Consider the following 23,086-nt stretch of genomic DNA (forward strand, 5'->3'; position numbering starts at 1 on the left):
CAGCTTGTAATATGCCATGGTAGGATTATTAACACCATGGAAGCTAGAAAATGCTGCAAGAACTCTGCCACACACACTCCCCCCAAAAGCTTATTGTAAAACACTCACCAGCACACCACTGGGGAAGAAATGCTGGTGATGCAAATGCTCCTGGTTCATCAACTAACTTTGAGTAGGAAGCATTAAGGCACAAGCTCTGGAGTCACCAGGTCTAAGAACACATCCTGACTATATCGCTTAAGCAAGTGTAATTGTATAACCAGAGCAACTTCTTAAAGGCATTGTATCTGGCTCTATTTGATTGCATAAACTGATCTGACATTTTCTACTTTGTCTCTCTGGGCTTCAGTTTCTCCATCTGTAAAATGGAAAATTAGGATTAGTTCCTACTTCTTAGTATTGTCTCTACAAGTAATTTTTTTCTTAATGAGATAGAGCTGATTTACAATATTACATTAATTTCAAGTGCACAACAGAATGATTCAAAAATTTTATATATGATACCCCATTTATAGTTATTATAAAATATTAGCTATATTCCCTGCTTATTATGGATCTTTACAGTTTATTTGATACGTATTAGTGTGTGTCTCTTAGTCCACTACCCACTCTTGACCCTGTCCCTTTCCCTCTCTCCACTGATAACTACTAGTTTCTTCTCTATATCTGTGAGTCTGTTTGTATTTTGTTATGTTCACTAGTTTTATTTTTTGTTTCCCTGTTTCAGTGCTAACATACACTATCTGTCTTTCTCTGTCTGACTTATTCTACTTAGAAAAATACCCTCCAGGTCCATCCATGTTGCTGCAAATAGCATTAAACACTCTTGTTAATGTATTAATAATATTCCATTATGGATATATACATATATATATATATCATATTTTCTTTATCTGCTCCTCTATTTATGTACATTTAAGTTGCTTTCATGTTTTGGCTATTGTGAGTAGTGCTACTATGAACATTGGGGTGCATATGTCTTCTTGAATTATGGTTTTCTCCAGATACATGCCCAGGAGTAGGATTTCTGTCTCAGGTGGTAATTCCATTTTTAGTTTTTCATTTTTATTGTTTTTTGTTTGTTTTGTTTTGTTTTTTAAGAACCTCCATACTATTTTCCATAGCGGCTGCACCAGTTTATATTCTCATCATCGACGCACAGGATTCCCTTTTCTCCACACCTTCACCAACATTTGCCATTTGTATTACTTTTTGACGATAACCATTCTAACTGGTATAAGGTGGTACTGCATTGGGATATTTGCATTTCTTTGATGATTAGCAATGTTGATCAAATCTTCATGTAGGTGTTTGCTATCTATAAGTCTTTGGAAAAATGTCTATTCTGAACTTCTCATTTTTCAATTACTTTTTTTTTATAATTTTTTTTATTTTCCCACTGTACAGCAAGGGGGTCAGGTTATCCTTACATGTATACTCAATTACTTTTTTTATTTTTATATTGAGTTGTATGAGCTCTATATATTTTGGATATTAACCCCTTGACAGTGATATCATTTTCAAATATTTTCTCCCATTGACAAGGTGGCTTTTGCTTTTGTTTTCCTTCAACGGTTTCTTTTGCTGTGCAAAAGCTTTTATGTTTAATTGGGTCCCAGTTTCTTGTAGTGGATTTCTAGTCTCATAGTGTGGTGGTTGGAAAAGACACTTGATATGATTTTAATTTTCTTAACTTTACTTAGGCTTGTTATAGGACCTAGAATATAAAATATCCTGGAGGATGATCCATACGCACTTGAAAAGAACATGTATTCTGCTGCTTTGGATGTTAAAGTCTATAAATATCTATGGTCTTCTAGTCCAGTGCATCATTTAAGGCCTGTGTTTCCTTGTTGATTTTCTGCCTGGATGATCTGTCCATTGCTATAAGTGTGGTGTTAAAATTCTCCACTATGATTATGTTATTTTATTTTTTTATACTTAATTCTGTTTTTATTTTACTATAGTTGATTTACAGTGTTCTGTCGATTTCTGCTGTATGGTAAAGTGACCCAGTTATACATACATACATACATATATATATATATATATATATTCTTTTTCTCACATTAGCCTCCATCATGTTCCATCACAAGTGATTAGATATAGTTCCCAGTGCTATACAGCAGGATCTCATTGCTTATCCACTATAAGTACAATAGTTTGCAGCTACTAACCCCAAATTCCCAGTCCATCCCACTCCCTGCCCCGCCCCCCAGCAACTACAAGTCTGTCCTCCATGTCCATGTGTTTGCTTCTTTTCTGTAGAGAGTACCATTTGTGCCATAGATTAGATTCCAGAAGGTGTGCTATTATTTTTGAATTCTCCATTTATGGATATCAGCAGTTGCCTTCTATATTGAGGTGCTTCTATGTTAGGTACATATATAATTAACAGTTTTTACATCTTCTTAGATTAATCCCTTGACCATTATGCCATGCCTTTTTCTCTTATAAAATTCCTTGTTTGAAAGTCTATTTTATGTGATATGTGTATTGTTCCCCCAGCTTTCTTGTGATTTCCATTTGCGTGGAATAACTTTTTCCAGCTCCTCACCTTCCATCTGTTTGTTTTTAGATCTGAAGGGAATGTCATATAGGCACCACATAGATAGGTTGTATTTTTGTTCCCATTCAGGCAGTCAGTTTTAAAACTACATATTTTTTAGTTGTTTTTATAGTTCCTTTTGTTTCCTTTTTTCTTCTATTGTCTTCATTTTTGCTTTGATAACTCACTTTAGCATTATGTTTGGATAACTGTGTTTTTTAATTATGTATATCTATCATAGATTTTTAGTTTGTGGTTACCATGAGGTTTATATACATTGATCTATGTGCATGTATACATATATGTGTGTGTATAAGTATATGTACATAATCATTTATATGATTAAGTTGCTTATCTGAATTTCAAAAACATTTTTGTAATCATGCATTTTTCTCTTTCCTCATGATTACTGATTTTGACATCGTGTTTTACATATAATTGTCTTCTGTATCCTTTAATTCCTTATTGTGGATATAGATTATTTTCCTACTTTTGCCTTTTATCCTTCCTTCCTACTAGCTTTGTACATGGTTGATTTACTACCTCATTGTCTATTTAACTTTGCTGATAAGATTTTTCCTGTCATAATTTTCATTTTTCTAATCATGACCCTTTCTTTTTCACTTAGAGAAATGCCTTTAACATTTCTTGTAAAACTGGTTTGGTGGTATTGAACTCTATTAGCACTTTTGCTTATCTGTAAAACTTTTGATCACTTCGTCAAATATCAATAAGAGCACTGATGTGCAGAGTACTCTTGGTAGAATGCTTTTTCCGTTTTATCGTTTTAAATATCTCATGCTGCTGCCTTCTGGCCTACAGAGTTTCTGCTGAAAAGTCAGCTGATAGGCTTGTAGTAGCTCCCTTGTACATTTAAGTTATTTTTCCCTTGCTGCTTTTTATCTTCACTTTGCCCCTAATTATTTTTTTTATTTTTAAAGTTTTATTGAAGTATCCAAAGTTGTAATAATCTCTGCTGTACAAAGTGATTCATATATATATATTAATATATACATACATCCATTCTCTCTCTCTCTCTCTCTATATATATATATATATATAAATATACACACACACAAACACATGCATCTATTCTCTTTCAGACTCTTTTCCCATATCACAGAATAATGACTAGGGTTTTCTGTGCTATACAGCATGCCCCTGTTGGCCAATCCTTTAATTTTTGCAATTTTAATTACAATCTGTCTTGGTAGGGTTATCTTTGGCTTTATCCTATTTGGGACTCTGTGCTATCTGGACTTGAATATCCATTTCCTTTTCCCAGGTTGGGGAAATTTTCAGCTTTTATGTCTTTAAATATGCTCTCTGCCTCTTTTTCTGTCTCTTCTTCTGGGACCTGTATGAGTGTTAGTATACTTCATATTGTACCAGAGTTCTCTTAAATTTTACTTATTTCTTTTTATTTTTTACTTTTTTTGTCTGTCATTGGTGATCTACTCTCTTCTGTCTCATTTAGTCTGGTAGTATATTTTTCATTTTAGTTATTGTATTCTTCATCTCTCTTTGGTTGGATTGTTTGTATTGCCTAAATTTTTCAAAAACTTCTGACTTGTTCTCATCCATTCTCTCAAGTTCTTTGATCATCTTTACAATCATTACCTTATCATCTTTCTTGGGTAGATTGCCTATCTATCTATCTATCTCCTCTTCACCTAGTTCTTATTCTGGGGTTTTATCTTATTCCTTTATTTGGAAGATGTTCCTTTGTCACCACACTTTGCCCAGCTTGCTGTTTTTATTTCTGTGTATCTGGTGTTGGATACATTTCCTGATCTTGGAGAAATGACCTTTAGTAGGAGACATTCTTGTGCTTCCAAGGAGCACTCCCTGTTCTGGTCACCATAGCTATACTCTCTGGGTGCCCTCTACCTGAGCTGCATCCTGGGTCCTTCTGATGTGGCAGGCTGATTACTGTGAAAATTCCAGTAGGTGTGGTTGGTCCCCAGTCTGGTTAGTAGCCATGTCCTGCCTTGTTCAGAGGCTGCCAACCACTGATTTGTAGGCCTGAGTCAGGTGGCAGCTGGTTGCAGAACACAGGAATCCCCAGGGCTAGTGCTGGCTCACTGGTGGGTTTTGGAATCCAGGCTATCCTGGGGCTAGGACCTGCCAAGTGGAGAAATAGCCTAGTCTTGGGGTCTGGCTACAAGTCCCAAGGATCACAGAGCTGGTATGAGATCACCAGTGGTTAGGGATGGTTCCTGACACAGCTGGCTGTGGAATCCCGAGCATCCCACAGCTTGTGTTTGCCTCTTGGTAGCTGTAGTCAAGACCCAGTCAGTCCCAGGGCTGGTCCTGGCCTGCTGATTGGTAAGCTGGGTCTTTAGGCTGCAGCACTGTGGTTTTTCTGGGGCTGGTATCCACTCACTGGGGGGTACGGGTGTTCCTAATACTAGATCAGACTTGCTAGCAGGCAGGGCTTGGTGATTATGGGGCTAGTACCTACCCACCAGTAGGTGTGTCAGGGTCCCAGGGGCTGTGGTGGCAGGATGCTGGGGGAGGTTGGTGCCTATTCAGATCTAGTGCCTATTCATTGGTGTGTGGGCCTAGTCCTAGGTCTTCTGGTGAGCAGGACCGTGTCCAGGACTGTGGACTCAGGAGGTCTTACGGAGTCCTTCTGCTAGTCAGTGTGGTTACGCCTTACCTTAGTTAGTAGCTTGGCCTAAGGCACCTCAATACTGGAACACACAGGCTGTTAAGCAGGAGCCAGGCTGGGCCCTGAATCTAATAAGCTAGAAGGAGGATTCCAAAATTGTGCTTGCCAGTACCAGTGTCCTTATGGTAGAACAGGTCCCCAAAATGGCTATTGCCAGTACCTATGTCCCCATGGGAGAGTTCTAATTAATTGCCTTCTGCCTTTCTCAGAAACTCTCCAAGGTCAGCAGGTAGATCTGACCTAGGGTCCTTTCAATTAATGCATCTGTTCTGGTTCCTGTAGCATATGCGATTTGGGGTGTGTCCTTTGAGAGTGCAGTCTCTATCTCCCACAGCTCTCTGAGTCTCTGAAACTAAGCATCGCTAATCTCCAGAGGCAAAGGTTCTAGCGGTTTGTCTTCCCAATGCAGGACCCATGTGGGGGTCAGATACCTCTCTCCTTGGGAAGAACTTCTGCAGTTGTAATTGAGCATTATTTCATTTATGGATCACCCACCTGAGGGTATGCGTCTTTAACATCTTTAGTTGTAAAAGATCTTTTCTAGTAGCATCCAGCCTTTTTCATCAATGGCTATTGTATAAATAGTTGTATTATTGGTGTGTCTGTGAGAGGATATGAGCTCTGGGTCTTTCTACTCCACCATCTCAGCTGATCCCTGCAAGCAATAAATAAATAAGGTGATTTGAGTACAGTACCTGACACCGAGTAAGCATCAGTAAATATTAGTGCTTTCCATTTTTACTTACCAGAATGTGATTTTATAAAATTGTGATGTCAGTGTCAGAGAAAACCGAAAACTATGATGTGCAAACGGTTTGTTAGGATGGGTAAATAAATACCACGAAGTGTCACTATGTACATTTTTAAACACTTTTGATTCCAATTTAATTTTTTTTAAACCTTAAGTCTACAATATTAAGAGTCCAAAATGTTTGGACATGAGGATGCAAGCTGGGGGAGGGAGAAGGAAGAAAACTCATTTTGTACTATATTTGTGTCATGAAAAACACCAAAGTTGCTTTTTGGAAAAAGCATTTTCTTTCTGTTCTTTCTTTCATGAAGATAAAAGCGTGTCTCCTTGACACAGAGACAACATTAGGCATTTTATATTTCTGAAGCCCTTCACATGCCTTTCATCCCCAATCTCATGAATAATAACTTATGTTCAGGGTGGGGGAGGTTCTCCAACATCCTTTGGAGGAACCTTTACAGTCATACAACCAACTTTCCCAGAAACTGCCTGTATCTCTCCCAAAGCATGTGGGTAATGAATACTCCCTTCAAAAGATAACCAAGTGTTTGTATTACCTGCTGGTTCTGTTACCGTAAGAAGTCCCTCCCCTAAAGATTCGATGAGGACAAAGCTAGAACTTGAATCATGACATGTGGAAAAGGAAGCATCTTTTCTTTTTCTTTGCAAGATGTGGTAAGACTAGCAACCAACACATTTCATGACGTTTTAAATAGAAAAGATGATAGATGTAGAAATTTCAAGGATAAAACAGTGGTATATATCCTACTTACACCCAACTTTTATGAGGGAGGTGATAACCAAAGAACTGGATCCCCATGAGGTGTTTTTTCAAGTCGATTATGCTAACAGAGAGATAATTTTGACTTAGACATTATGTGGGCATTTTAATGACAGTAATTTCAACATTTTTTTGTCTTTCAGCATCAACACACTAAAATAGATTACAATGCTATCAATAACCAAGGTTCTTACAACATCGATTCCCAGAAATAGTCTAGAGGCTATTCACAACGCCTACCATTTCCTCCCTATCCACTTCAGATTGGGAGTATTTTGTTAGGAAAGAAGCACTTATATTCTAAAATATCAGTGTATGTCCTTTTTCACTTTAAGTCCTCCTTTTTTTTTTTTTTTTTTTTCTTTTTATAGCTACACCTATGGGATATGGGTGTTCCCAGGCTAGGAGTCAAATCAGAGCTGAAGCTGCAGCCTATGGCACAAATCAGATCCAATCCACATCTGCAACCTATGCTATAGCTTACAGCAACACCACATTCTTAACTCACTGAGCAAAGTCAGGAATTAAACTCTCATCCCCATGGAGACAACATTGAGCATTTAACCCACTGAGCCACAGTGGGAACTCTAGCCCTACCTTTTTTAGCAGGAAGAAAAGATGCCAACTGAAGGGCTTCTTAACCATTGAAGCCATAAAACCCAAATACAAAAGTTGGGCCATGTGAATTTTCCTGTGCTTGGGATTCAAAACTTTCATAAGGTCCCCATAAAGTCTATGAACCAAGAAAACTGCTTCAGCAGTAAGAACTCTGAAGAACTCAAGAAATTCAGAGATATAAAGACTCCATCCAAATTCAGGTCTACAAATTTTATCTATTAATTATTCTCTCTGTGATTCCCTTTCATTTTCATCTCTGAAATTGAAATAATATCAACCTTGCAAAGTTGTTGTAAAGTGAAAAAAAAAAACCTGTGGGAAAAAACCTATAAAAAAATGTCTAGCATGGTTCCCTGAATTTATAAGATCCGGGGTGCATGTCAGCTCCTAAACAGAGAAAGCTTTTGCTTAAAAGACAGAAGACGTATGGAAATGTCACCTCATCCAGACAATTGATTGTAAAATATTTAGAGATCATTTTCTTATTGCTGGTCTCCCTAGATAACCCAGCCTCCACTATGGTTTTCTCATTTTGATTGCCCCCTCAATCCAGTCATATTATCTAGCTGCCTTTTTAATTGACGTTTTCTGCGTGCCACTCTTACACTCCCCCCAAATTTAAAATCCAGATGAAAATGGCCCAGATGTTTGGTCATTAGAATCATTCCACTGAGTTAAAGTCCCTCTGGCTTCATTTCTTTCTGAGTAGTGTTTTTTCCAAACTGTTACACTCTCTCATTCTGCTCCCCATGGCACAGCAAAGGGAATAGTGTCAGACTCAGTTAACTTTGGCTTTGTTTACATAAACAGGAAATTTGGAAACAGAGGACACTGAGGAGTAAAGAGACAAGGGTAGGCACCAAGCTGGAAAGCAGAGAGTGAAGTAGCCTTAAACCACAGCAGCCAGTGGTCCTGTAATTTATGCCTCGCAACCTACTGAGCAAATTGAAAATCCCAAACAGATCAGGCTGGAACGTGAAATGTGGCCAGAGAGAGAAATATAGCCATAGTTGCAAAAGGAAGTGCTGCCCAGGAATTATTCATGGTGCAGTGATGCTAATTTCCAAAGAGCAATACAATCAGGTTGCCAGACTAAATGATAGCCAGATATAGATGAGCATAGATCACCAGACCTAGGAAAGAAAAACAAAGTCCAAACAGACTGGCTGCTAAGTGGAGCATTTCTCACCATGTACACAGGGAAACTATCTAAGACTTTAGAGTCCAGCTGTCCAGCTGTAGCTTCTTAAACACTCCTTCCCACTCAGGGATTGTATTCACTATCAGAAATCTTTTAACTAGAAGATATCTCTGGTACCCCTCAATCTACAAAAAAATCCGTCATAATTATTAAAGCAGCTTATTGGCATGATTATGCCTTTATCCCTTGTTATATTTTACTGAGAGTCAGTGTTTTTAAAATTACATCCAAAAATATATATGTATATAATCACAATAAAAGTTAAAAATACATATTAATTATGATTTAAACATGATTTTGCCTTATTTTCTAAACTTCTCTATGGCTCCATAATGAGCATGGGTTATTTTTATAATCTGCAAAGTAGACATGAAATTAGTATAATAAGTTTGTGTATATTTTATTATATCTAGGTTTAGAAATGTAAATTGTATGATATTAAATACATATAACATTTAATTATATTCTCTATTTTTATTATATCTAGGTTTTAAAATGTAAATAACAAAATGATTGGAAAGAAGAATATAAAATGTTAACACTAGCTTTTTCCAGGTGGTAAGGCAATGGTGATTAATTTTTTCCTCTTAAAAATCATTATAAAAGTAAACATTTGGAAAACATAAGAGTAATTTTTATGGTGTTAATTGATACCGGAAGATGCCTTTTTAAGGCATTACAGCTCACTTGTGTTTGGTTATCTGAACTGGTCTGAGTATATTCCTAATTTTGGGGATGTTAGTAGTTGTTTACCAAAGAAAAAGTATTATAGACAAGTAAATTAGGAAAGTCTGGGTTACCAAAGTTAAACACATTAGAACTTGTAAAAACTGCTAATATACTAGTGCGTCCTAAGCACTCACATGTCAACAACAGGGTGTGCTTTATGTCCGAAACTTATTTGATTATGAAACTCTTCTCTTTGAATAGCAGGTAGGATTATTCTTTAAAGGAATGGAATTTGGAGAAGATTGATATTTAAGCTTAAGCAAATCTAGATATCAAAATATGAAAATTATATATATCTGTATACGTTACATCTGTATCAACTGATTAATTCATGTATAAAAAGATTCATTATATGTGTCCTTTAAAGTTCCCCCTCCCTTAGAATAGCTTAAAAGCATCCAGTTTATAAAACATCTGTTTTCTCTTGTATGTTATTGCTTCCAGAGCAACTGTGAACATAGCTCCATTATAGTATTCATCTATAGTGCACTGTATTTATTTGTTTTCATAGAATCCCCCACATTAAAGTGTGATCTTGGGAGTTTCCATTATGACTCATTGGTAACAAACCCAACTAGTATCCATGAGGATGAGGATTTGATCCCTGGCCTCATTCAGTGGGTTAAGGATCCAGTATTGCTGTGAGCTGCAGTGTAGGTCACCGTAGCCTGGGAACTTCCATATGCTGCAGGTGTGCAGGTGTGGCCGTACAAAGAGACCAAAAAAAAAAGTGTCATCTTCTTGAGGTCAGTGATACTTTCTTAGTACTGTTGACACATTAATGGGTGCTCAATAAATATTTACTGAACAGATTAATTAGATATTATGCAAATCAAAGTAAATGAGTCTTGAGGAATAGGAGAGGAAAGGCTGGAGTAGAGCATGGAAGCTTTAGGAAGAATTTTTTCTTTCAAAAAGTAAGAGGAATAAAAAAGTGCTTTGGATTTTAGAAAAAAGAACTAATACTCAAATCAAATTAGCCTGATAAAAGTCCTGGAGGAAAATGAAATTGACAGGGCAGGTCCTCCAAATTAGGTATAAAACTTCTCTTGAACCAAGCCTGTAATAAAATATAATGAAAATATTCGAAGCAGAGCAGACAGTTGTGTCTTCAAGAGATGTGCTTTTTAAGATGTGGTGAAATAGTCCATTAAAATGAGAAGAGCTAAAGGCATGAGAATAAAAAGGACTTATTTAAAAGACTGAAAAGAAAAACGTGGCCCTTGGCGACATAGATGCAACTAAGGGCAGCATGTTTTCTGAATCCTTAATTGTCCTTTTTCTTGCTTATCCTTTGCAAATTCTCCTTTGTTGTGATGAAATTGGAATACAATATTTCAATTGAATGTATGTCCGTGACTGATTTCAATGACTCTGTTTTGGGTGTCGAACAATATAGCTGAAAGTTGGGAACAGAATTATATGAACCACCACATTATTTTTGAATCCTCTCCCATTTGTCATCTCCATGGACTTTACATTTCAGTGCATCAGTGTATCCATCCAGCTCTTATTGTGCCCTAGAGATAGGCTTTTGCCTGTGGCATAGCTGAAGTAAACCCTAAACTGACTTAGGTAAACAGAAGACACTATCTCAAATGAACAAGCACTTTCTCTGCACCCTTATTTCTCACTCTGCATTGTGCTTTTCAGTGTCTTAGTATCCAAAATATCACAGGATGAAAATATATTCAAAACTTTTATTGGCAAGAATGAAACCCCATAACTTATACAATTGGTTGAAGATTAAAAATCTCAACAGGTTGCATCCTTACTATAGGCCACTGACCTCCCTTTTCTTCAGTATTTACATCAGAAGACTTTTCTTTATAAATTCCTTCTCTCCCTCTAGGAGATGTAAGTTTTTTTCCCATTTCTTGCCAGTTTTAAAATCCTGGAGTGTCTTTCTCAAGGACCTAAGAGTTATCCCTTTGAAATTTAACTATTTAAGGAAATAATGCCCCAAAGTTCCAGACTCATGGAAGGATAGGAGCCTCACTTTGATAAGCGCCAATAAGCAAATGTGCATAATCTAATGGCAATGACCAAATTATCTCCTAATGTCCATCCGCTACCTTCCTCGGGTTCATTCAGTGCTTAAAAAATATGCTGTCTTTTGTTTCAACAGAGTAGAATTCAGTCTTTCTCTTTCATTGCATTAGTCTTAAATAAAGTCTTCCTTATCTGTTTAACTAACCTGATGCAATTTTTTTCTGTGACAGACAGTAATGAAAGTCAGGTTTTAAAAAGAATAATTTGTATGTGATCAGAACCTTACTCTTTTAGCTCAAACCATCTGAAAAAGTAAGATATTACTTGTTGAAAGATGGCATCTCACTGAAATATTTTATTCCCTATTTCTTTCCATAGTTTTACTCTCTCGAGAATATATTTCATCTTGGAATCAAGAGCTCATCATAGAGCTGGCTCTTCTCTCTGCATACAGCTGGTCCTATGGCTACAATGAAACACGCAAAACAATCAGGCCAAATTCTTTCTCACTTCTAAAATCTATGCATTTCATACTTTCAGTCTAAAGTGCTGTTCTTTGCCCACCCCCATTTTATCCCTGCTAATTTTCCATTTATCTTCTCTTCTGAGATGTCCCCTTCACATTTCATGACATCACTACACCTTGGAAAAATTTTCTCAAGCACCACTGTCCAGAATGCTGCTAGGTGTGCCTCTCAAGCCTCCCAGAGGATGTGGGGACACTGGTTTTTCTCATTTACTCAGTAGCTAATGCTTTAAAGGAATGATCTACACATTTCCCCCTTTATCCCCTCAGAATCTAGCACAGAGCCTGGAAAATAATGGACACCAAATCAATGTTAGTTGAATGGTTAAGATCATTTTGATTATCTTCTTAAAGATGTGTGTTTTTTGAAAAGATAAAATCGATCAGTGTTTAGCTAGGCTCACCAAGAAGAAAAGAGAGACTAAAACAAAATAAGAAATAGAAGAGAAGAAATAAACACAGAGATACAAAAAAAAAAAAAATCATAAGAGACTACTAGGAATTGTTATTTGCCAAAAACTTGGGAAACCATAAAAAATTGACAAATTTCTAGAAACATACAATCTCTTAAGATTGAATCAAGAAGAAATAGATAGCTTAGACTGATGAGTAATGAAATTGAATTTGTAACAAAAAAAAAAAAAATCCCAGCAAACAAAACACCAGGACTAGATGCCATCACCAGGGAATTCTACCAAGCATATAATGAAAAACTAATACCTATCCTTCTCAAACTATTCCAAAAAATTGAAGAGGACTGGATACTTCCAAATTTATCCTATGAGACATAATTACTTTGATACCCAGAACAGATAAAGACACCAGGAAAAAAGAAAATTACAGGCCAATATCTTTGATGAATATAGATGCAAAAATCCTCAACAACATATTAGCAAACAGAATGTAACAATATATGAAAAAAGATCTTGTGCCACAATCAAGTGGGATTTTTTTCCAGTGATATAAGGATGATTCAACATTTACAGATTAGTCAATGTGATACACCACATTGACAAAGGAAGGAAAAAAACACAAGATCTCAATAGATGGAGAAAAAAGCACATGAAAAAATTCAACATCCATTCATGATAAAAACTCTCATTTAAGTTAGTGTAGAGGAAATATTTATCAACATAATAAAGGCCATTTATACTCAGTGGCCTTGAGTATAAATGGAAAGTCTTTCCTGTTAATTAAGGAGCAGATAGGAATGCCTAGTTTCATTGTTTCTAATTAACATAGTATTGGAAGTCTTAGCTATAGCAATCAGACAAGAAAAAATAAAATGTATCCAAATTGTCAGGGAATAAATAAAACTGTCACTTTTTACAGAGAACTTGACACTTTATAGAAAAAACTGTAAAGTCTCCACCTAGAATCTATTAAAAGTAATTAATGAATTCATCAAACTTTTATTATACAAGACTAATGTATAAAACTCTGTTCCTGGGGGCTGATCAAGATGGCAGAGGAGTAAGAGGTCGTACTCACCTTCTCATACAAACACATCAAAAAACACATCTATATGTAAGACAACTCGCACAGAACATCTATTGAATGCTGGCAGAAGAAATTAAACATCCAAAAAGGGCAAGAAACTTTTTACATAACTGGGTAGGACAAAAGAAAAAGAGAGAGAGAAAAAGAATCAGAGCATGACTGGCATTCCTGAGAGGGAGCTGTGAAGGAGAAAAGGAACTGAACCCTAGGAAGCCACCTGAGCAACCAGGAGATCAGCCGAGATGAGGGACCTCAAAGTCACTGAGAAAAGTGCATCAGCTGGACTGAGGAGGGCAAAGTAGAGTGAGAGCTGCACAGATTATCTGCACCACCAGCCAGGACACCACAGTTGAGAGGCTTGGGTGAGGGATGGCCTCTGAGACGAAGGCTCTGGAGGTCAGTCCTGGGGAGAGGACTAGAGTTGGCTGTGTGGTGACAGCCTAAGGGGCTAAGGAGTGGTGTGCCACTGGCTGGAGAGTGGAATACCATGGCAGAGGGAACCCAGGAGAAGGTCTGGGCCCACAGGAGAAGCAAGGTGCTACTGTTGGGGAGGGCAAGAGGAGGAGGGGCAGACTGCCATAGGAATCTCCCTGCACATGAGCCTGAGTTCTCAAAGGTCAGAGTGTCTTTGGTGCAGGCTACCTGTGATGAGAAGCCACTTACTCAGGCTAACGGAGATTGGGCTCTTCCTGTGCAGGCTACGGGTGGCTGGACACCTCTTGTGTGTGCTAAGGGCAGCGGGATTAAGTGCTATATAGTGCCTCTTCCATGATCTACATGTGGCAAGAATGGACCATGGTGGTCATCTTGGAGGCCAAATGGAGGTGTGGCCTACCACTGGGGCCCTGTGAGTGGTCTCCACCTATGGCCCCAGTCACCTCAGGGGTTGGCAAAAAAAAAAAAAAGAGTGCATTGCAACCAAGCACCACATGTTATTGATCTCACCCCTCTGGGGACACACCCACCCTGCAGCTACCACTGCCAAATGCTCTGGGCAGAGCCCAGACACTTGATCACTGTCCCTTCCCAAGACCCTACAACTAGGAGCAGTTGGTGCAGCACCTCCTGCATGGGCTAAGTGGGACAGGGTGCTTCTTGCTGGGTCTGCAGATGGCACGGGCATAACACCACTGGTGATCCCTGAGCAAGATTCACTTTCAGCCCCAACCACCTCAGAGGGCACCACAAAGGAGGACATTGCAACAGAACAACACATATTATTGCTCTCACTCCCCTGGGCACACACCCACTCTGCTGCTGCCACTGCCAAATACTCTGGGCACCTTGTAAATCAGCCTAGGTTCATTACCACTTCCCAGAGCCCTGAAACTAGGAGTAGCCTGTGCCACCTTCCTGCAGGTCCCTGATGCTGTTAAGAGCCCAGCAACCAGGCACTGATTACTAGCCCTACCCATTGCCTCTTTCTCCCTGGAAATACTCAGCACCCTGGGGATAAGAACTTGTTCACATGGAAGAAAGAGACATTGAATATTCAAACTCCTATGCCAAAATAAATAGTAACCTGCCACAAAATACAAAGGGCTGCTCTTGCATAGAAGTAGCCCTCCAAGACTACAGTTTGGCTTCCCTAAACTCACAAAAAAAGAAAAACATAAGCAAGATGAAGAAGCTCAGGAATGATTCCCAGTTAAAAGAATAGGAGAATTCACCTGAAGCAGCAAACAATAAAATGGACCTCTGCAATCTGATAGACACTGAGTTCAAAAGGGAGGTAGTGAAAATACTGAAGGAATTGAGGCTGAATATCAAGAATTAAGAGCAGATATGAACAGTAATGCAGATTCCTTTAGAAAGGAGCTAGAAAATAGAAGGAGGAACATAGAAAAATTGGAAAATTCACTTTCAGAGACATGAACTGTGCTAAAGACACTAAAGAGTAAAATGACTAATGTAGAGGAACTAATCAGTGACTTGGAAGATAGAATAATGGAAATCCTCCAATCAGGACAGGAGACAGAAAACCAAATGAAAAAAATACCAATTAATATAAGAGATCTATGGGATAATATAAAGAGGCAAATCTACACATAATAGGAATTCCAGAAGGAGAATAAAAAGGGGACAGAAAATATTTTGAAGAAATTAGGTCTGAAAATGTTCCAGATTGAAAGGAAACTGATATCAAGATACAGGAAGAACAGAGGGTCCCTAACAAGTTGAACCCAAACAGGCCCACATCAAGATGTATTATAATAAAAATGGCAAAAGTTAAAGAGAGGAATCTAAAGGCAGCAAGAGAAAAGCAAAGCATTAATTATAAGGGAACCCTCCCATAAGGTTATCAGCTGATTTCTCTACAGAAACACTACAGACCAGAAGGGAGTGGCAAGACATATTCAAAGTTCTGAAAGGAAAAAAATTTCCAACCTAGAATAACCTATCCAGCAAGAATATCATTTAAAAATGGAAGGGGAAATAAAGAATTTCCCCAACAAACAAAAACTAAAAGAAATGATGAAAGGGCTTTCTAAATAAAAAAAGAAGTAAGAAGAAATAGGACAGAGGAAAACAGTTGAAAAGCAATCACTTAAATTAGCCAGCACACAGAACTAAAAGTGGAAAAAAAAAAACTACTGTAAAAGTGGCAATTAACACAAGGAACAGCAAAAGGACAAACCTGAAGATGTTAAAAAAGGATTTCAAACTCATAGAATGTGGGGAGGAAAGTAAGAAAATATAGACGCTTTTTTTTTAATAATGTGTTTGAGCCTATATGACTATCAGGCTAAAGTAAGCAGATATAGGAAGAGGTTAACATATTTTAGAAACAGAGCAACCACAAATCAAAACCAAACATTACACTCACAAAAACTAAACATAAAAGTACTCGAGCATAATATAAATGGAAATCATCCAATCAAAAAAAGAAAGGAAGAAAGGAGAAACATAGAATCAATTGGAAACAAGGTTTAAAATGGCAATAAATACATATCTATCAATAATTACCTTAAAGGTCAATGCATTGAATGCTCCAGTCCAAAGACACAGAGGGGCAGATTGGATAAAAAAGCAAAAATGTACAATCTGCTGTCTACAAGAGATTCACTTTAGGGCAAAGGACACATAAAGATTGAAAGTGAGGGGGTGGAAAAAGATATTTCATGCCAATGGACAAGACAGGAAAGCAAGAGTTGCAATACTCACATCAGAAAAAATAGACTTTAAAATGAAGGACATATAACTTCTCTGGCTTTTGGCTAAGATCAAGTATAAAATGAAGGACATAGACAGACAAAGAAGGACACTATTTAATGGTTAAAGGATCCATTCAAAAAGAGGATATTAGAATCGTCAATATATATGCCCCTACTATAGGGGCACACAGATACCTCCAACAAATACTAACAGACATAAAAGGAGAAATTGATGGGAATACAATCATAGTAGGAGACTTTAACACCCCACTCACATCAATGGGCAGATCCTCTAGATAGAAAATCAATAAGGCAACAGAGACCCTAAATAACACAATAGAAAAGCTAGACTTAACATTTTCAGGATATTATATAAAAAAAAAAGTCAGAATATACATTCTTCTCAATTGCACATGGAACATCCTCAAGGATTGATCATATATTGGGGGACAAAGCTAACCTCAACAAATTTAAGAGTGTAGAAATTATTTCAAGTTTCTTCTCTGACCACAATGGCATGAAACTAGAAATCAAACACAGGAACAAAAATGAGAAAAAAACTAACTACATGGAGACTAAACAACATGCTACTAAAAAAACAATAGGTCAATGAAGAAATCAAGAAGGAAATTAAAAAAATACCACGAGACAAATGATAATGAAGATACAACCATTTAAAATCTATGGGATGCCACAAAAGCAGTGGTCTAAGGGAAATTCATACAATACAAGCCTTCCTCAAAAAAGAAAAATCTCAAATCGACAACTTAACGCACCACCTAAATGAATTAGAAAAAGAACAAGCAAAACCTAAAGTCAGCAGAAAGACAGAAATCATAAAGATCAAAGAGGACATCAGTAAAATAGAGATTATAAAAACAATAGAAAAAATCAATCAAACCAAGAGCTGGTTCTTTGAAAAGGTAAGCAAAATTGAAAAACCTCTAGGCAGACTCACCAAGAAGAGGAGAGAAAAAAAAACAAATAAAATAAGAAATGAAAAAGGAGAAATCACAATGGATACTGCAGAAATACACAAAACCATGAGAATACTATGAACAATTGTATGCCAACAAATTTGACAACCTAGAAGAAATGGACAATTTCCCAGAGATTTTCATCCTGCCAGCTGAATCAAGAAGAAATAGATCAGCTGAACAGGCTGAACACTAGAAATGAAATTGAATATGTCATAAAAACACTCCCTACAAATAAAAGTCCGGGCCCAGATGGCTTCACAGGTGAATTCTACAAACTATACAAAGAGGAACTTATACCCATCCTCCTTAAATTTTCCAAAAGGTTTAAGAAGAAGAAACACTCCCAAAGACATCTATGATGCCATTGTACCCCAATACCAAAACCAGACAAAGAAACCACAAAAAAAGAAAACTATTGATGAATATCTTTGATGACTATAGCCACAAAAATTCTCAAGAAATGTTTAGCCAACTGAATCCAACAACATATAAAAAAGATCATACACCATGACCAAGTGGGATTCATCCCAGGTTCACAAGGATGGTTCAACATATGTAGATCAATCAACGTCATACACCACAGTAACAAAAGAAAAGTCAAAAACCACATGATCATCTCAATACATGAAGAAAAACATTTGATAAAGTCAACATTCATTTATGATAAAAACTCTTACCAAAGTAGTATAGAGGGAACATACCTTTACATAATAAAATCCATTTATGACAGACCCACAGCAAATATAATACTCAATGGAGAAAAGCTAAAAGGATTCCCATTAAAATCTGGAACAAGACAAGGATGCCCACTCTCACCACTGTTATTCAACATAGTATCGGAACTCCTAGACAATGTATCCAAATAGGAAGAGAAGAGGTAAAATTGTCACTGTATGCAGATGACAAGATACTATATATAGAAAACCCTAAGGACTCAACCCAAAAACTACTTGAATTGATCAACAAATTCAGCAAAGTAGCAGGATATAAGATTAATATTCAGAAATTGATAACATTTCTGTATACTAACAATATTAGGAAATAAATATAAAAATACAATACCTTTTAAAATTGCACCCAAAAAAACTAAATACCTTGGATTAAACCTGACCAAGGAGGTGAAAGACTTACATGTTGAAAACTATAAAACATTAATCAAGGAAATTAAAGAGGATTCAAAGAAATGGAAAGATACTCCATGCTCCTGGGTTGGAACAATTAATATTGCAAAAATTGCCATACTACCCAAAGCAATCTACAGATTCAATGCAATCCCTATCAAATTACCCATGACATTTTTCACAGAACTAGTAAAAATGATCCAAAAATGTATATGGAACCAAAAAAACCCCAGAATTAGCAAAGCTATTCTGAAGAACAAAAACCCAAGTAGCAGGCATAACTCTACCAGACTCCAGGCAATATTACAAAGCCACAGTCATCAAAATAGTGTGGTATGGTACCAAAACACACATAGAGGCCAATGGAACAGAATAGAGAACCCAGAAATAAACCAAGACACCTATGGCCTATTAATCTTCAGCAAAGGAAGCAAGAACATAAAATGGGAAAAAGACAGTATTTTCAGCAAGTATTGCTGGGAAAACTGGACAGCTGCATGTAAACCATTGAAACTAGAGAACACTCTCATACTGTGCACAACAAGAAACTCAAAATGGCTTAAAAACTCAAATATAAGACCAGACACCACCAAACTCCTGGAAGAGAATATAGGTAAAACATTCTTTGATATCAATATTATAAATGTTTTCTCAGGTCAGTCTCCCAAGGCAACAGAAATAAAAGCAAAAATAAACCATGGGACCTAATTAAACTGACAAGCTTTTGCTCAGGAAAGGAAACCATAGTAACAAAAAGACAACTTACAGAATGGGAGAAAATAGTTTCCAACAATGCAACTAACAAAGGCTTAATCTCTAAAATATACAAACAACTTATAACAACAGCAAAAACAGCCTTATAACAACAGCAAAAACAGCCAACAACCCAATTGAAAAATGGGCAAAAGATCTAAATAGACATTTCTCCAAGGAAGATATAAAGATGGCCAACAAACACATGAAAAAATGGTCAACATCACTGATTATTAGAGAAATGCAAATAAAAATTACTATGAGGTACTAACTCATACCAGTGAGAATGGCCATCATTAATAAGTCCACAATTATCAAATGATGGGTGTGGAGAAAAGGGAACCTTCCTGCACCATTGGTGGGAATTTAAATTGGTACAATAACTATGGAAAACAGTATGGAGCTCCCTTAGAAAACTATACATAGAACTGCCATGTGACCCAGCAATCCCATTCGGGCACATATTCAGACAAAACTTTCCTTGAAAAAGAAACATCACCTGCATGTTCATTGTAGCAGTATTCAAAATAGCCAAAACATAGTAACAACCCAAATGTCCACCAACAGATGATTGGATTAGGAAGACATGGTATATATACACAATGGAATACCACTCAGCCATAAAAAAGAACAAAACAATGCTATTTTCAGCAACATGGATGGAACTAGAGACTCTCATACTGAGTGAAGTAAGCCCGAAAGAGAAAGACAAATGCCATATGATTATCACTTATATCTGGGATCTAATATATGGCACAAAAGAACCTTTCAAAGAAAAGAAAATCATGGACATGGTGAACAGACTTGTGGTTGCCAAAGAGGAGGGGGAGGGAGAGGGATGGACTGGGAATTTGGGGTTAATAGCTGCAAACTACTGTCTTTGGAGCGGATAAGCAATGAGATCCTGCTGTATAGCACTAGGAACTATATCTGGTCACTCATGATGGAGTATGATACTGTGAGAAAAAAGAACGTATACAGGTATGTGAATGGGGTCACCTCGATATACAGTAGAAAATTGACAGAACACTGTAAACCGGCTATAATGAAAAAAATAAAAATCCTTATAAAATAAAACAGAGAAAAAATAAAGTAAAATCTGTTCCTTTTCTATGAACTATAATGAAAGAATAATGAACTATAAGAAAGAGAAAAGAAAGAAAATAATTCTGTTAAAATTACATCCACAAGAATTTAAAAACCCGAGAGTAAATAATCAAGGAGGTTAAAGTCCTAAACACTGAAAATTAAAGAACAATGATGTAGGAAATTTGACACTATAGAAAGAAATGGAAAGATGGTCCACACTCTTAGATTGGAAGAATTAATACTGTTACAATGGACATACTACTCAAAGCAATCTGCAGATTGAGTGGTATCTCTATCAAATACCTATGACTCTTTTCTAGAATTAGAACAAATAATCTTAAAAGTCATATGAATCTCAAAAGATCCTGAATTGCCAAAGCAATCTTGGGAAAAAAGAACAAAGCGACTCCAGACTCAAGACTACACCACCAACCTAAAGTAATAAAAGCAGCATGGTACTAGTACAAGTAGAGACAGGTAGGACATTAGAACAGAATAGAGATCTCGGAAATAAACCCATGCACCTATGGTCAGTTAATCTATGACAAAGCAGTTAAGAATGTACAATGCAGCAAAGACAGTATCTTCAATAAGTGATGCTGAGAAAATGAATGGCTACATGTAGATCAATAGGATTAGAACATATCCTCACAAATATATTTATATTATACAAATATAAACTCAAAATGGATGAAAAATCTAAATGTAAGGCAGGAAAATATAAAACTCCTAGAAGAAAACATAGGCAGAACACTCTTGCACATAATTTGTAGCAATATTTTTATACATCTGTCTCCTAAAGCAAAAGAAATAAAAGCAAAGATAAACAAACGGGACCTGATGAAACTTAAAAAGTTTTGCAGAGGAAAGAAAGCCAATGACAAAACAAAAAGACCATCCACTGAATGTAAGAAAATATTTGCAAGTGATAGGACTGACAAGGAGTTAATATAAAAAATATTTAAAGAGCTCATACAACTCAATATCAGAGAAAAAACAACCCAAGTCAAAAATTAGCAGAGGACCTGAAGAGATGTTTTTCCAAAGAAAGCATACAGAAGGCTAACAGGCACCAGGAAAGGTGCTCAACATTGCTAACTGTCAGAGAAATGAAAATTAAAACCACAATGAGATATCACCTTACACCTGTCAGAATGGGTATCATCAAAAAATATAAATAACAAATGTTTGCAAGAATATGGAGAAAAGGGAACCATTATACACTCTGGCAATGTAAATTGGTGCAGATATCATGGAGAACAGTTTTGAGTTTCCTTAGAAAAAAAGAGAAATAAAACTAACATATGACCCAAAAATTCTACTCCTGGTACATATCCATAAAAAAAGAAAAAACTACATAAACTGCTCAACAAATTCAGCCAAGTAGCAGGATATAAGATTAACATTCAAAAATCAGTTGCATTTCTTTACACTCACAATGAAACTTTAGAAAAGGAATACAAAAATGCAATACCTTTTAAAATTGCACCCCAGAAAATGAAATACCTGGGAATACACCTGACCAAAGAGGTAAAGGACTTATATGCTGAGAACTATAAAACATGAATCAAGGAAATTAAAGAAGATGTAAAGAAATGGAAAGATATTCCATGCTCCTGGGATAGAACAATTAATACTGCAAAAATGGCCATACTACTCAAAGCAATCTAAAGATTCAATGCAATACCTATCAAATTACCCAGGACATTTTTCATGTAACTAGAACAAACAATCCAAAAATGTATATGGAACCACAAAAGACCCAGAATTGCCAAGGCAATCCTGAGGAACAAAACCCAAGCAGGAGGCGTAACTCTTCCAGACTTCAGGCAATATTACAAAGCCAAAGTCATCAAGACAGTGTGGTACTGGCAACAAAACAGACATACAGACCAATGGAACAGAATAGAGAACCCAGAAATAAACCCAGACACCTATGGTCATTTAATCTTTGACAAAGGAGGCAAGAACATAAAATGGGAAAAAGACAGTATTTTCAGCAAGTATTGCTGGGAAACCTGGATGGCAGCATGCAAATCAATGAAACTAGAACACACCCTCACTCCATGCACAAAAATAAACTTAAAAATGGCTGAAAGACTTAAATATAAGACAAGACACCATCAAACACCTCGAAGAGAACACAGGCAAAACATTCTCTGACATCAACCTTACAAATGTTTTTTCAGGTCAGTCTCCCAAGACAACAGAAATAAAAGCAAAAATAAACCAATGGGATATAATCAAACTGACAAGCATCTGCACAGCAAAGGAAACCAAAAAGAAAACAAAAAGACAACTTACAGAATGGGAGAAAATAGTTTCCAATGATGCAACTGACAAGGGCCAAATCTCTAGAATATACAAGCAACTTATATAACTCAACAGCAAAAAAGCCAACAACCCAATGGAAAAATGGGCAAAAGACCTGAAGAGACATTTCTCCAAGGAAGATATACAGATGGCCAATAAGCACATGAAAAAATGCTCAACATTCCTGATTATTAGAGAAATGCAAATCAAAGCCACCATGAGATATCACCTCACACCAGTCAGAATGGCCATCATTAATAAGTCCACAAATAACAAATGCTAGAGGGGATATAGAGAAAAGGCAACCCTCCTACACTGTTGGTGGGAATGTCAGCTGGTACAACCACTATGGAGA

The 23,086-nt window shown here is 36.8% G+C and overlaps 1 protein-coding gene and 1 long non-coding RNA gene across 3 annotated transcripts in view; one reads left to right on the forward strand and one right to left on the reverse strand.

Moving 5' to 3' along the window:
- The window catches only part of LOC146405807 (uncharacterized), a 382,566-nt gene that overhangs the window by 232,907 nt on the left and 126,573 nt on the right, over positions 1 to 23,086 (forward strand). The gene's annotated exons all lie outside the window — the stretch shown is intronic.
- LOC146405808 (uncharacterized) overlaps positions 4,178 to 23,086 on the reverse strand; it is a 502,014-nt gene continuing 483,105 nt past the window's right edge. Inside the window, exon 6 of the mRNA XM_085014918.1 lies at positions 4,178 to 5,877. The gene's annotated coding sequence lies outside the window, so the exon portion shown is untranslated. The remainder of the gene's footprint in view (positions 5,878 to 23,086) is intronic.

Source organism: Sus scrofa, chromosome 2 (genome assembly GCF_054392235.1).
Source record: "Sus scrofa isolate SSC_HxYL_T2T_F1_AM1 chromosome 2, Sscrofa_HxYL_maternal_Yorkshire_Landrace_v2.0, whole genome shotgun sequence".
NCBI classification, from domain to species: domain Eukaryota; kingdom Metazoa; phylum Chordata; class Mammalia; order Artiodactyla; family Suidae; genus Sus; species Sus scrofa.